Below are 17,381 nucleotides of genomic sequence, written 5' to 3' on the forward strand. Positions count from 1 at the left end.
TGGGCTCCATAAGACTGAAACGCGAACAGCTTCGATATTCTGTGGACTACGAGCACCTCTCAGTCATTCTAACGATTTCTTTCTTAGAGCAGATCCAGTTTCTTCAACGTTTCTAATCCAACTTTCATCTCGTGTCTGGACAGTACCACATCATGATTCCGTAAGATGAAGAAACAGAACTCTGCATATTTTCGAAACTATCATCTTTGTGTAAAAGATAATAATGACAAAAGCACACTGTTGACTGTTCATGATTACTATGTGGCGAGACTGTTTACAACTCAAGCACCCTGCCCCGCAGTGCTGCACTACGTTTTTCTTTGTCAGTTTGTATTAGTGTACTCTCTCTCTCCGTCCGATCTGGCCTCAGAATGCCCAGTGTTACCGACCGACGACCATTTCACCCTCAGCTGATAGGCGCCACTGGATGGGGATATGGAGTGGTATGGTCGGCACATCGCTCTCCCGGCCATTGTCAGCTTTCGTGACCTGCCTCGGGCATGGGTGTGTGTGATGTCCTTAGGTTGGTTAGGTTTAAGTAGTTCTAAGTTCTAAGGGACTGATGACCTTAGATGTTAAGTCCCATAGTCCTCAGAGCCATTTGAACCATTTTTTAACGGCCTGAAATGTGGCAAAAAAAATTCAAGACACTAGTATCACGATAACGCACCCGCGTATTCAGCCTTGTTCGTGTGTGACTAATGTACAAAAAATGACATAACTGTGCTGCATCATCCTCCTAATTCTCCGGACCTGGACCCTGTGGACCTTTCTTATTTCAGAAGTTGGAAACCCCGCTCAACGCTCGTATTGCCTGCCAGCCGTGGCGTTATTGCTTCCAAATACTGCTGTCGGCCTTAACGCTGTCTCTTCAGTGCAATTTGGGAATCATTCTGAGTCATTATGACCGTTAATTGAGGCCACTTTGTTAATATTAGCGCTTTTACTGGTTGAGTTATTACTAGCCATTCTTATGAGCAACTTGTTATTTTTCCTGTGTGCCAGTTTTGCGACCAGGGTTGGCCCACTTTGCATTTTTAATATAAGCATGTTTCACTATGGACCTTTAAGTGGGCAGTTCAGTTTATTAAGCTTTAAGATCTGTGTTTTTTAATGAAGTTGTGGTATTATGTGGCTGTGTAACTTTGAGTGTGAAGTGTATAGTGTTACTAGTCTTTTGAGATATGATTAAACAAGAACGATTGTTTAAGATTGATCATTTCACCGTGCCTACTATTTATGAGTTTGGTTGCGGACTCAAAATATGATTCTTACTCGTTTTTATGTAATTCAATGAAAGTGAAGGTTTGTATATTGCATCAGTAAGAGGGCAAATGTCCGAACTGAAGTTTATAATAAAGTCTGTTTTGAGTCAAATTAAATTTGTAAAGCAATCACAAGCTTGTCCATCATCAGTGATCCCGGGCTTCCCATTTCCTTTAAATAACTGTAGTGAGATTGTAATTTTTGATTTTCTAAAGAATTGAGTAGTACCAGGGTTCAATAATGTTAGCCCAAACACTGCCGTGAAATTGAGTGTACTTTGTTAGGCGTGCAACAACCTCCCTGGCGCTCACGGTCACTGGATATGATGGGACGAGAAGGGACTTGTGCAACGATAGACGAGATAAAAGAAAATTCGCAGACGGCGTTTCTCGCGATCGAGCAAGAAGCGTACCAAGACTGCTCCCGGATATGGAAACGAGGTTGAGAGCGGTGTACCAATTGTGGAGGAGAGTACTTCGAAGGAGACCATGCACAGTAAGTAAAAGGTAAGCGCAGAAGAATTATAAGCACAGAGTTCAGGAGTTTTTGAACAAATCTCGTATTTGAAGAGTTACATGGGCAGAGCAGTCGAGAGTCGCCCGGACCAAGAATCGCGACTTGGGCGCCTGCGGCCTGTTGATATCGACAGTAAGCGGTGGGCCTTTGGCCGTGGCGGAAAGGGTGGTGTGTGTTGGAAGCCGCCCGACCTGTCCTGGGTCTCTGTAATACTGTGCTGGGCAGAGTTTCATAAAAAGTTCGATACTGGAACGACTTCAGTGTATAATAACGGAATATAATGGTGAGAAACTTCTTGGTTCAGCTTCGCCATTCTGCTGGTGTGTGGACCAGAAGTTTTGTAGACGTTGTCTGTTAAGTGGTGACTGCTGCAAGGACGCCCGTTCAGCCTCATTCCGCCAGTGCCGATGTAATATGCTTTACTATAATTATTGTTTTTTGTAGAATACCTGCGAGCATAGTAGGCCTCTGGTATTCAGTTGCAGCTCCGTAAGAGCGATTAGCTAATTTGTATTTTGGTTCGCTTCTCTGTGTTATCTGAGAATGAATGCTTCTTTTTTTTTTAATTATTTGTCGTGTGACACGCAAGTTACTATAAGATTCTGTGTTCCAGACCCAGCTGGATTTGTAATTGCGCAGTATGATGTTTAATGGAACCTACCGAATCGTTTATGGCAAATTAGCCTAACGTACGCAGCTCAACAAATACGGCTTGTATAAGCACGTAACTGATCCCTGCTCAGAAAGTGTGGTAAAACTGTAGAATGATTGTACGTGGGTCTTGGCACAATTATTATATGCCAAACGTTTAAGCAAATTTAATAAGCTTATTCTATTGTAAAAGAAAGATGATGATAATAATAATATTTGTCCACACTATTTAAACTATCAAGTCACTTGAACTATTATCTGCATTAAAATTTCTGGCCAGGTCATAAACTTCAAGTTTCACTTATCAAATATTTTCAGAACTGCCTGAAGTCTCACCTTCTGTGTCAGTAAAGCTGTCTTAGAATATAAGGCTGCATTTATAGTAGTTCTAGTATGCCGTATGTAATATCATGTGTGGTTGTGTACTAACGTGTTCTCTGAGTCGTGATATTGAAGACGTTCTGTGCAATTTTAAAGTAAATATACATAATTGTGAGTATTCCTTAATCGAGTTTACTGCAGCAATGATGGCAAATTAGCCTAACGTACTGAGCACAACAAATACGGCTTGTATAAGTACGTAACTGAGGGAGTACTGTACACTACTGGCCATTAAAATTGCTACACCACGAAGATGACGTGCTACAGACGCGAAATTTAACCGACAGGAAGAAGATGCTGTGATATGCAAATGATTAACTTTTCAGAGCATTGGCCCAAGATTGGCGCCGGTGGTGACACCTACAACGTGCTGACATGAGGAAATCTTCCAACCGATTTCTCATACACAAACAGCAGTTGACTGGAGTTGCCTGGTGAAACGTTGTTGAGATGCCTCGTGTAAGGAGGAGAAATGCGTACCATCACGTTTCCGACTTTGATAAAGGTCGGGTTGTAGCCTATCGCGATTGCGGTTTATCGTATCGCGATATTGCTGCTCGCGTTGGTCGAGATCCGATGACTGTTAGCAGAATATGGAATCATTGGGTTCAGGAGGGTAATACGGAACGCCGTGCTGGATCCCAACGGCCTCGTATCACTAGCAGTCGAGATGACAGGCATCTTATCCGCATGGCTGTACCGGATCGTGCAGCCACGTCTCGATCCCTGAGTCAACAGATGGGGACGTTTGCAAGACAACAACCATCTGCACGAACAGTTCGACGACGTTTGCAGCAGCATGGACCATCAGCTCGGAGACCATGACTGCGGTTACCCTTGACGCTGCATCACAGACAGGAGCGCGTGCGATGGTGTACTCAACGACGAATTGGGTGCACGAAAGGCAAAACGTCATTTTCTCGGATGAAATCAGGTTCTGTTTACAGCATCATGATGGTCGCATCCGTGTTTGGCGACATCGCGGTGAACGCACATCAGAAGCGTGTATTCGTCATCGCCATACTGGCGTATCACCCGGCGTGATGGTATGGGGTGCCATTGGTTACGGGTCTCGGTCACCTCTTGTTCACACTGACGGCACTTTGAACAGTGGACGTTACATTTCAGATGTATTACGACCCGTGGCTCTACCCTTCATTCGATCCCTGCGAAACCCTACATTTCAGCAGGATAATGCACGACCGCATGTTGCGGGTCCTGTACGGGCCTTTCTGGATACAGAAAATGTTCGACTGCTGCCCTGGCCAGCACGTTCTCCAGATCTCTCACCAACTGGAAACGTCTGGTCAATGGTGGCCGAGCAACTGGCTCCTCACAATACGTCAGTCACTTATCTTGATGAACTGTGGTATCGTGTTGAAGCTGCATGGGCAGCTGTACCTGTACACACCATCCAAGCTCTGTTTGACTCAATGCCCAGGCGTATCAAGGCCGTTATTACGGCCAGAGGTGGCTGTTCTGGGTACTGATTTCTCAGGATGTATGCACCCACACTGCGTGAAAATGTGATCACATGTCAGTTCTAGTATAGTATATTTGTCCAATGAATACCCGTTTATCCTCTTTCCTCTTGGTGTAGCAATTTTAATGGCCAGTAGTGTATTTATTAAATGTCGTGTGTTTTTTTTTCTATTGTGTATAATTGCACACTGAATATGAAAAATAGTTAAATGAATGTTGTTTGATGGGATTTGTTTCTAATTTTCACTGGGTTCAGCTCAAAACCACTCCACCACACGCTTGCTGCCGTTTCAGATAAGCTGGATGTCCAGGTGAGTATTTCAACTGTAGTTATACTGAATGTGGGTCCATATCTTATCATGGCGATACCTCGGCCATGGCCCATTCCAAATATTGCCCTGTCTCATAATATCTTTATACACTGGTGTGAAAAATTTAAGGACGGAAGTTTCATTTTCATGATGTGTCCCTGCCATGAAAACACAGCTTGATGAGACTTGTGCCACAGATAGAAAGGGCTGCTATGGTAGAGTACAGAAGGTAACTGGAAGAAATACCCAATGAAACGAACAGAAATCACATTTCTATTCAAAGATAATCGTTACACTGGAGTCATCGCATTTTATCGTGGTCCCCTGGACATTACAAAAGTCTGGACATGGTTCTTAATAAGATGTAAAATCACTACGGACAGTAATGCATGCTCTGCAACGTGTTCCCATGCTGAGCACAACAGTGGTAAGCAGTTCTTGCGGTAAGGAAATCGATTCCTCCAACAGCGCGGTCCACATCTGACGGATGGTTGTTTGTGTACGTGTACGTGTTGCAGTACCTCTCCCCATTGCAACCCACACGTGTTCGTTGGAATTTAAGTCGGGAGAACGAGCAGGTCAGTCCATTCGCCGAATATCCTGTGGTACCAAGAGTTCGTCCACCTGCGCTGTTCGATGCGATCTTGCATTGTCATCCTAAAAAATGAAGTCGGATTACAACGTACCGCTGAAAAGCGGCACATGGGAAATACTCTGAGCGGTGAGTGCACCATGATCATAGATTTGAAGATGAGTATCACGCAAGATTATGTCTCCCACACCATAACACCTGGACCACCGAAACCATCGAGTACGAGAATGTTCCAGGGTGCATTATGCGTTCCCACCTCTCGCGCTTAATGCACCCAAGAACACTGTTGAACACGTTCATGTCAATATCTTACCTTTTGTAAAGTTCACGAGACCATCGTAAATCAGCGTAATTATTGTTCTCGAATAAAAGTGTCACTTCCATTCGTCTCGTTGTGTATTTCTTTCAATAACTTTCTGCCCTGCATTGTAGCCGTTCATTCTATGTATGGTCCAAATTTCATCGAGCTATGTTTCTTTGCAGTGACATATCAGACGAAAGTTACTCTCGTCCATAAGTTTTGTAGACTAGTGAATATTTATACAGCTGTATACAAATAACTGTAGCAATCACTATGTCTGGAAATCAAAGGAAAACATAAACGCACAGAAACTTTTGTTCTAGCCTTGAAGTTGGTTTATAAAGGCAGTGGCGAAGACGTTAGTGCCCTGAATACAATTTTCTTACTTTCCACAGAGCGTTTAACGCTAATGCTGCGATGATTCCGTAAAGAGTGCACAGCCGAGTTCTTTAGTCATCATTTCTAATCCGATTTTGTACGTCGCCTCTAAAGAGGTTGTCGGCAAGACTAAGGCCTCATCTTCTTTTGGCCTTACATGGGTACTTTGAAATATCTTGCAGTATTTCAGCTGTTACTGGTTCCAAAAAATGGTTCAAATGGCTCTGAGCACTATGGGACTTAACATCTGTGGTCATCAGTCCCCTAGAACTTAGAACTACTTAAACCTAACTAACCCAGGGACATCACGCCTGAGGCAGGATTCAAACCTGCGACCGGAGCGGTCACGCGGTTCCAGACTGAAACGCCCAGAACCGCACGGCCACGCCGGCCGGCTACTGGTTCCAGTCGCTGACATATGGCACTGCGGTACTTTACGTAAGTCGCCTAATGCGTGTACATCAAAATATTTGATTAAAATATATTGAATAATGAAAAGCGTGCCAGACCGGAACTGAAACCTGGATTTCCTGCTTTTCTCGAGTATTCGCCATAAGTTACCTGAACGCGCCTCCACGTTTGACTCAATAAAAATTTTGTCACAGATGCTTCTAGTACAACATTTTCCAAACTGAGCTGTAGAGCGAATTCATACCTTTAAAATTAGTACTTCTTGTACTACACCGTGGTTAAATGTCGAAACTGAGCTGTAGAAAGAACTCATAGCTTTAAAAACAGTATTTCTTGTTCTGTACCTTGGCTAAATGTCGAAACAGTCGGAGGCAGTGGTATACGTACTTCTCCTGACTTTGACCACAGAGCACAGTCGCCTTGGCAGTCCAGTGCTATGGATCCGTTTCACAACATGGCCACTGCTCTTTCCGGTGTCGTAGTTACCTAAGTAACTTTTTTGGCCCAGGGCCCAAAGGTGGACTGTTGCTTGCGTAGGTCCATGACCCGTGCCGAATCGGCTGAACCGATTCTTCGTGCTATTTGGGTTCCAGAAGCTCTGTCTTGCACACAAAGGTGACACAGTTACTGGAACAGTATAAACAACCACTTCTGATTATCTCAGAGCTACCAATGGTGCTCTTGAAATGAGTCGACCTTTTTGAGGATTCCACAATGTCTAGCCGGTATAGAAAATAGATATAATTTCTCGAGCAGTACAATTAAGCACTCTTGACGATCTCACGGGTGCTGATGGTAAATTAGTTCTGCGCGCTGTTTGAGTTCCAAAATGTGACATCTTTCCTAGAGCAGTACCCTCAACTACCGGCTCAAAAGTGCCGTCGGTAAGCTCTCTCGTACGCTGGGCCTTAAGTGAAGCTGAGACAACTCGTAAATGCTTTTCCTGGTAGAAACTTCCTGAACAGCGTCCATCTGCTGCAGGTTTTCTTACCAAGCGAAGTCATCGCGGATGAGAAAGCTGTAATAATACAACCTAATTTCATCTCAAGTGGGATATATAGTCACTGTTGCTCCACTTTAATGTCGAAGGAGCAGAGAAGAACGTAAAAGATATTTTCAAAACAAAAAGAAGAAAAAGTCAAGGCCGAACCAGAGATAGTAGTAGTAGGCTACGTAACTGTCTCAGCCGAAATGAAAGAATAATTAAAAGTCATATTGGATGAAATACGCATCTACTTAGCACGAATAAGCGTTAAAAAGAAAAAAAACTAAGATGTAAGTGATAAAGAGTAATAGAGAAGAGAATACTGACTAGCATAACATAAAAATATTGAGAGACATTGTAAGAGATGAAGTGAAATAATTATGTTATCCAAGAAGCGGGAAATCACTTTATTGTCAAAGCTATGGAAATCGCAGAAGCAGATCACTGCAGACGTGGAAAGTTTTCTTCAAGAAAGAGTCCTGCTGGCATCAGTCACTGAAAGTTCCTGGGACACAATAGTACATGCAAATGATACGGGATATATTAGGTTAGCAGCATAAGAAAGCAGCGTTTGAAGTGTGTAACAATAGGCGACAATGCTGACCTAGAATCAGTATTGTCACCACTTATCTAAGAAGATAAACTAAAAAACAAGACAAATAACGTTTGTAGGTTTCGAAAAAACTTTTAACGATGTTGATTGGAAAACACCTTTTGAAATTCTGTAGGTAGTATGATAAAATACAGTGGCTAAAAGATTATCTATATCTAGTTCAAAAATAGACTGCAATTATAAGAGTCGAAGGACATGAATGAAAAGCAGTAGTTGAGAAGAGAGTGGAATAGGACAATAGCTTACGTCCCATATTATTCAGCAGATGTGGAAAACAGTAAAGGAAATAAGGGAGAAATTTATAGAGAGAATTTAAGTTTAGGGAGGGTAAATGAAATCTTTAAAGTTTGTTAATAACATAATAATTCCCTCAGAGTCTGCAAAAAACTTGGGTGCTCCGGACGGAATGGATAGCGTCTTGAAATGAGATTTTAAATGAACATTAAAAAAAGTAAATCAAAGATAATGAAGTGTAGCCGAATATGCTGAGAAATATTAGGAACCAAAACGTTGAAAGATGTAGATGAGATTTGCTATTTGGGTAGCGTAATAACTGACGACTGCCGAAGAAAAGCGAATATAAAATGCAGACTGGCAGTAACAAGAAAAGTGTTTCTGAAAAAGTAATTTGTCAACATGGAATAAAAATTCTAGAGATTGGATGTTTTTAGGAGAAATATTTGTTCCGAGTGTACTGTTACAAGGATATGAAACATAGGTGATAAGCAGTAAAGACAAAAGGATAACAGAAACTTTTAAAATGTGGTGTTAGAGAAGAATGCTTAAGATTAAATGGGTAGATCGAGTAAGCAAAGCTTGAGTAATGCATCGAATTGGAGAGTGAAACCTCTGCTTGGTCCCACGAGCAATACTTGAACGGAGGGTTGGGGTTCATCCCATTCGCTATACTTAAACGACCTCTAATTTCAACACCCAATTCAGGGACCAGAACCAACAACCAACAAGGGAAATTAAGTTACATACCAATTAAACCTCTGCCAGGCTTACGGTCATATACATTTCACAACGTGCTTAGAAGTGCGACCCTGTTCAACTTCATATACACTTAAGTATAACCTCATATGGACACCAACAACTAAATAGAGCAAGTGAGCCGCTTTAACCGATGTAAGATATATCGGGCATTATCTCCGCTGTAATTCAGAATTGTCTTAAGGCCCCTAAACATGAACTGCAAACTAAAAACCACTGAGAGGAAAAGAAGAAAAACGTTCACAACAACACTAATACAACTGACGTCCTCTCCAGCTCCGTACGCAGTGACTGACATACACAAATACTTCAAAAATCATCGACTCCCTGATAAACCTATTCTGGGAAGCCACTGTAACACAAACAATTACTGAAACTTAGTGATCAAAATAATAAACATGAGCACCAGTGCCTAACGATGTACTAGAAAAATTTGGTGAACTAAGCTCAATCAATTCCGGATGCGCTAGCACATAACCACTAGCAATCTTATCTCATTAGTATTCACTAACAAACAATTTTAGGAAATACTTACAGCCAAAGGCAAGCCCCTTCAATGGACATGCCTATACGGGTATCGCAGCCGGTCCCCATGAATACCAGTAACACTGACGGACTTGTACGATGTACCATCGGCACAGGGTGCCAGTGTGCAGCGCTTAAAAGCACATAAAAACTGACGGAACAACTAGAGTAACATTGATCACAGCTTAACAAACGTCAAACGAATTCTTCTCAAGGAAAAAAAGGACGCAAGCACATCACCAAGAGGGATAAACTCTTAGGAGCTCCTCGCATCCCCTTAACAACAAGTAACACCAACAAGTCTTTACATTTAGGGCAACGACAGCCGCAACATTCCATGATTTGAATAAACAAGTCCGCTGCGACTGTTAGAAAACCTCGATAACACCAGCAGGAGCTCACTTCATTAAACATGCAAACATTGAGGCTGGATGCTTATGGAGATAATCAACCATTTCTAACTACGCATTTCTTCAAAGGACATCGGAAAAAACGTAAAAACCTGGCTACCGTTAGAAGGCGTTGCCCCTTTCCCAGTATGCAACACTTTGACGTAGTATGTCTTTTAAATTAACACTGCAACCCACCACGACCGAAAGCGTAAGGAAAACTCGCTGGAAGCGCCATACCGCACAAGCTGCTCCTCTCTATTTACGTTGCCATTGTTCACCCAATACTCAGGGACTCTCAATTCGAGTGATTTAGGTACCCTGACATGTGGCACACATTTTAACCGTAACGCATGGTTCCTAATGACGTCACCTTGCTTTACTGCAACCAACTGAACCGTGACAGGAGTCAAGAAATGTTGAAGCGAAACGGTCCCTTGAACCTCGGAAACAGCTTCTTCGTGGCTTTGTCGACAGCTCTGCCAATTGCCTCAGAACTCTTAAGGAACACTACGTCCCCCTCATGATGTGGATTTAACTGACGCCCCCATTGTACTTCTTAACTTGATGAGCTGCATGGACGGTAGCCTTAGCTGCCGTGCAGTTTTTTCAGCACTCATCATATCTGGCAATAAATCCTCTACGCCCAAAAGATTACTGGGGATAACTTAATTGTAAAGGTAAGAAAACACTTGCGCAGGAGTTGCCTTGGGGGCTTGATACCTGGCTGTGTTAAAGACAAACATGAGGCAGTGCAATGATTGACCCGCTTACTTTGACAGTCCTGATGATAAGCGATCAGCTCTGCCTGAAATTCCCGGCTAACTCTTTCGACATATGATGGGTTTTGGTATTAGAAACTGATCGAAATGTGATTAATTCCCAAACCAAAACCAAAATCCTGAAGAAATGGGAACAGAAGGACGTTGCTTTATCGCTGACGATAGCCTTACTAAGCCCTAACACAAAGTTTGCAGTGAAGACTGTACTGGCGCTTGTGCAGGAGCAAGCCTAGTGGGAAACAATCAAGTGAATCTGGAAAACGGGTCAATAAAGACCAAAATACGCTTGTGACCTTTGCGAGTTCTACGCAATGGCCCTAAAAATTCCACATATAATTTTTCAAAGGGGGCCTCAACTAGACTGGATGCCAGGAAACCGATCTTAGTGTTTTGCGTTGGTTTATTGACACCTCAAATTTGACAAGTCTTTACTCTATACTTAACGTCCGTATTCATACCATTTCAAATAAATTTCCTGCGAGCTTTCCCCTGGTTTTTAAATAACCAAGATGTCCACCCACTGGAAATTCATTAAAATATTTAAATATATACGAAATTAGCTCCAACTGGTACCACCACTTTAGGTTCCCATCAACTTTCCCTGTACAGCCCAACACTCATTCCTTAAGTAAATATGGGGGCACGACCTCGTCTCTATTTAGTCTTGGTCTTCATACTGCCTAATTCTATTATACAATGACGGCAAGTCCATTAAAACTCCGGATGTTGGTGCTTGCTCGGTACTGCTCCACAGTATTTTGCTCGTGCATCAGTCTACGAAGACCATCGGTAACCCGATTTTCAGTGCCTCTAATGTGCACAAACTCATATCTAAATGCCAACATTTTATTAGCCCATTCAGTCTTACGAGACGTGCCCAGAACCCAGGTCAGTGTGTGATTATCAGTGTCAAGGTGTAATGTGTTCGATAGAATACCGGAAGTTTTCCAGAGTGAAAAGAACCACCTCAAATACGGAATATTTCCTCTCTGCATCAAGTAATCCCCTTGATACATACGCAACCGGTCATTTACTTTGATCCCGTTTCCGCAATAACACAGCTCCTAAACCAGAGGTACATGTGAACGTCAGTACAATGATACTTTTTATCAAACTTGGGTAATGCTAAAACTGGAGCAACAACCAAAGCTCCTTTCGATGTCCAGAAGGCAGCTTCTTGTGATAGATCCCATTTAAACTTCTGTCCCTTCCACCTACGGTGATTCAATGACGATGTCTTCTGGGCAAACCGAGGAACAAGTTTCCCAAAATAACTTACCGTATCAATAAAACTGGGAATGGCTTTGGCGTCTGAAGCCTAGAACATTTGAGAACTGCTTGCCTCTCTCTGGATCAATTATTACTCCCACCACAGAGACTATGTGACCCAAAAACTGAATCGGTCTCAGTGCAGATCTGACCTTATCTGGATTACCTGTCAATCCAGCAGGATGTGATCTTTCACAGAATTGATTCAAAAGATCCCGATGTTCTTCACAGATCCACTGTGCACAACCATATCATCCAAACAGTGGAACACAAACTCAGACTTAATATCTGAAAAAATGGAATCCATGAGTTGCGATAAGACCACCGCTCCATTGACAAAACCAAAAGAAACACTTAAAAATTTTAAAAAAAGTCCTTTGTGTAATGAATGCAGTGACTTTCCTCGAGTCCATATGTAAGAGGATCTGATTATAAGTCTAGTTCAAATCAAGTGTTATAAACACCACTGTACTCTTGAAACAGGCGAAACACGAATGGAATCAGGAAGCGGAATAGATCTAGCAATTACCTTTTTATTAAGTTGCTCATAATCTACAAGAGGTTCCGAGACTCTACCTGGCTTAGGGACTACAAATATCAGCAACACATCACGTGATTTTGACGGTGTAATGACGCCTAATTTTCGTGGATGAATATAAAACTGTTTAAAATCTCCCTAGAACTAGAATTATACATTTAATTCATCATTATGTGTAAAGTTCTGGGGGAGGGAGGATGTTGTAACATAATTTTAATCATTTATTAAGCAACGAAGCACCTTCTTTGATAAAGGAAGAGGTGAAATGTATACAACGTGACTGTTTAAGTCTCCTAAAAGAGACTGAAAACAGCATAGTATGGAGGGTTGAGGATCCACTACAAATAGCATCAGTGTGAATACAAGAATTTGAATCAATATCCTAAAGAACTGATACACAGGCTGCAGTAAACAGTGCGGACTGCTTTCTGTCACAAACTAGTTAACTCTTAATTTTCCTGTATTGAATTTCTTGATGCGTGATACTGTTAGTATTTACTCTTACTGCACGCTAAGAACATCAACACTCACAAAAGTCTATAGCACTTACGCAACAAACGTTCAGTGGGATGTAAACAAAGCACTTCATCAAAGTGAAAATAAACAAGAACAAAGTTGATCATTTCCAACTCTGAAAAGCAGCAGTTTTACCAAAATATTCAATGTATTTCAAACAGAAAGAGAATTTTTTTCAGTTTTTTATGAAATACTACCCATTTTTTATAATTTAGATAAAGTGGCCATGGCAGCGTACAGGATCGTGACTCAAAAATTTAGTATGCAGTGGTCATTTTTCTTTCTAAACCAAACATACAAGTGTTACACATCATTATAACCACGAAAGACTAAAGACTTTAATATATACGTAAAAAAAAATCGATTTTTCCTTCCCTCATAGGTACCCTGTGACTTTAACAGTTTTCACCTATAAAATTCGGATCTATTACTTTTCGGTACGCCCTCGTATATTCAGATGTGAGAGATTGATGTTATGTTTGTGTAGGACTTAATGTGTAGTTTCGCATGACGTCTACATGTTATCCATATGCAGTTGAATATAAACTTTTAATGATGCTCTGATTTTAATATTGGCAATTTCCGTACATATATTCCATTTGTCTCTTCTCTACACACCTATGTAGACAAATCGGCTTTGATGACGACGATACCATTACCGTCAGATGCTCTAACGCTGTCAGCATCAATGCAGGAACATAAATAGTTCTTCATCTACATCTACATCTACATCCATACTCCGCAAGCCACCTGACGGTGTGTGGCGGAGGGTACCCTGAGTACCTCTATCGGTTCTCCCTTTTATTCCGGTCTCGTATTGCTCGTGGAAAGAAGGATTCTCGGTATGCTTCTGTGTGGGCTCTAATCTCTCTGATTTTATCCTCATGATCTCTTCGCGAGATATACGTAGGAGGGAGCAATATACTGCTTGACTCTTTGGTGAAGGTATGTTCTCGAAACTTCAGCAAAAGCCCGTACCGAGCTACTGAGCGTCTCTCCTGCAGAGTCTTCCACTGGAGTTTATCTATCATCTCCGTAACGCTTTCGCGATTACTAAATTATCCTGTAACGAAGCGCGTCGCTCTCCGTTGGATCTTCTCTATCTCTTCTAACAACCCTATCTAGTACGGATCCCACACTGTTGAGCAATATTCAAGCAGTGGGCGAACAAGCGTACTGTAACCTACTTCCTTTGCTTTCGGATTGCATTTCCTTAGGATTCTTCCAATGAATCTCAGTCTGGCATCTGCTTTACCGACGATAAACTTTATATGATCATTCCATTTTAAAACACTCCTAATGCGTACTCCCAGATAATTTATGGAATTAACTGTTTCCAGTTGCTGACCTGCTATTTTGTAGCTAAATGATAAAGGAACTATCTTTCTTTGTATTCGCAGCACATTACACTTGTCTACATTGAGATTCAATTGCCATTCCCTGCACCATGCGTCAATTCGCTGCAGATCCTCCTGCATTTCAGTACAATTTTCCATTGTTACAACCTCTCGATACACCACAGTATCATCTGCAAAAAGCCTCAGTGAACTTCTGATGTCATCCACAAGGTCATTTATGTATATTGTGAATAGCAACGGTCCTATAACACTCCCCTGCGGCACACCTGAAATCACTCTTACTTCGGAAGACCTCTCCATTGAGAATGACATGCTGCGTCCTGTTACCTAGGAACTCTTCAATCCAATCACACAATTGGTCTGATAGTCCATATGCTCTTACTTTGTTCATTAAACGACTGTGGGGAACTGTATCGAACGCCTACCTGTGAACCCGTGTCTATGGCTCTCTGAGTCTCGTGGACGAATAGCGCGAGCTGGGTTTCACACGACCGTCTTTTTCGAAACCCATGCTGATTCCTACAGAGTAGATTTCTAGGCTCCAGAAAAGTCATTATACTTGAACATAATACGTGTTCCAAAATTCTACAAATGATCGACGTTAGAGATATAGGTTTATAGTTCTGCACATCTGTTCGACGTCCCTTCTTGAAAACGGGTATGACCTGTGCCCTTTTCCAATCCATTGGAACGCTACGCCCTTCTAGAGACCTACGGTACACCGCTGCAAGAAGAGGGGCAAGTTCCTTCGCGTACTCTGTGTAAAATCGAACTGGTATCCCATCAGGTCCAGCGGCCTTTCCTCTTTTGAGCGATTTTAATTGTTTCTCTATCTCTCCGTCGTCTATTTCGATATCTACCATTTTGTCATCTGTGCGACAATCTAGAGAAGGAACTACAGTGCAGTCTTCCTCTGTGAAACAGCTTTGGAAAAAGACATTTAATATTTCGTCCTTTAGTCTGTCATCCTCTGTTTCAGTACCATTTTGGTCACAGAGTGTCTGGACATTTTGTTTTCATCCACTTACCGCTTTGACATAAGACCAAAATTCTGTGTACTGCCAAGTCAGCACACAGAACTTTACTTTCGAATTCATTGAACGCCTCTCGCATAGCCCTCCTCACACTACATTTCGCTTCGCGTAATTTTTGTTTGTCTGCAAGGCTTTGGCTATGTTTATGTTTGCTGTGAAGTTCCCTTTGCTTCCGCAGCAGTTTCCTAACTCGGTTGTTGTACCACGGTGGCTCATTTCCATCTCTTACGATCTTGCTTGGCACATACTCATCTAACGCATATTGTACGATGGTTTTGAACTTTGTCCACTGATCCTCAACACTATCTGAACTTGAGACAAAACTTTTTTGTTGAGCCGTCAGGTACTCTGTAATCTGCTTTTTGTCACTTTTGCTAAACAGAAAAATCTTCCTACCTTTTTTAATATTTCTATTTACGGCTGAAATCATCGATGCAGTAACCGCTTTATGATCGCTGATTCCCGGTTCTGCGTTAACTGTTTCAAATAGTTCGGGTCTGTTTGTCACCAGAAGGTCTAATATGTTATCGCCACGAGTCGGTTCTCTGTTTAACTGCTCAAGGTACTTTTCAGATAAAGCACTTAAAAAAATTTCACTGGATTCTTTGTATCTGCCACCCGTTATGGACGTTTGAGTCTCCCAGTCTATATCTGGCAAATTAAAATCTCCACCCAGAACTATAACATGGTGGGGAAATCTACTCGAAATATTATCCAAACTATCCTTCAGGTGCTCAGCCACAACAGCTGCTGAGCCAGGGGCCTATAGAGACATCCAATTACCATGTCTGAGCCTGCTTTAACCGTGACCCTCACCCCAATTATAGTTTGGGAGAAGCGTTCCACAGAACCAACACCAACTGAAATTATTATTCCGTAAGTTAAACAGCCGTAACTCGGACCGTTGCACAATCGAAACAAGACCTTGCGTTCTCCACTATCTTATCGAGAATGGTGTTTGTAACGTGGTATTAACCGAGCGTAATTTTTCAAAAACACGGGCTTTGTCACACACGGAAGACGTATCACAAGAACTGACGCTCATTACGGGAAGAGGGTTAATGTGTAAAGGCCTTACACTTTCATTGAATTTGATACATGTATGCAAGAGGTTAAGAAAATGTTTACTGATTCCAAAACGTGCTGTGACATTGCTGCACTTAAACACAGAGGTAGGTGGAAAATTCTGTGTTTTAGCCATAAAAGCAATGAACTTACAGCTACATTCCAAAAAAAAAAAAGAAGTATGTCACTCATTTAAATGAAAAACTGATGTATGTGAAATCTTTCGCTGTTTTTGTTTCGCTCTTCCTCGCAACATGGTATCTCTGGATAATGTAAATATTTACATACAATTACATGTGTAATATATTATCCCGAATACCCTTCCGATTGAATATGTGTTGTTAATAAACAATTTTTCTCTGTGAAAAGAAAAAAGATTAGCTGTGCTGCCTTCGGTGCCAAAGGATCCGGGTTCAATTCCCGGTACTCCCTCACATTTTTTCTGAGATACGGATGGCTTGTACGGGGTCCACTCTATCTCGTGAGGCCAGATGAGAAGCTGTTTGGATAAAGAAGTAGCGACATCATCAGGATTCGTATAGTGGCAACAACCGCTGGAGAAATTGACGACCATTTGACAACATGTCGCACGATCAAAGATCTCTCCTCGCACTGCCTTGTAGGCAGCAGTCGGAACAGGCCTAAGGCATAATGCTTGACGAGAGTGGAGCGTTACGTTCAAGATTACGTTTAGAGAAGGAGAATAAAAATACATAAACACAAAAACCATAATACCTTACCATGCCTAATAGGGGTTGGACAACTGTTGGCTTGAAAACAGCTTCCAGTCTTATCGGAACGAATGAATACAGTTTCTGTGTCAAATGCTCGTATGACAGTGATGGCCGGAAGTCCGGACCTGGCGAAATTAGGTAAGTCTTGTAACTTCCTGGCATATTAAAACTGTGTGCCGGACCGAGACTCGAATTCGGGACCTTTGCCTTTCGCGGGCAAGTGCTCTACCAACTGAGCTACCCAAGCAAGACTCACGCCCCGTCCTCACAGCTTTACTTCTGCCAGTACCT

Source organism: Schistocerca americana, chromosome 1 (assembly GCF_021461395.2).
Source record: "Schistocerca americana isolate TAMUIC-IGC-003095 chromosome 1, iqSchAmer2.1, whole genome shotgun sequence".
NCBI classification, from domain to species: Eukaryota; Metazoa; Arthropoda; class Insecta; order Orthoptera; family Acrididae; genus Schistocerca; species Schistocerca americana.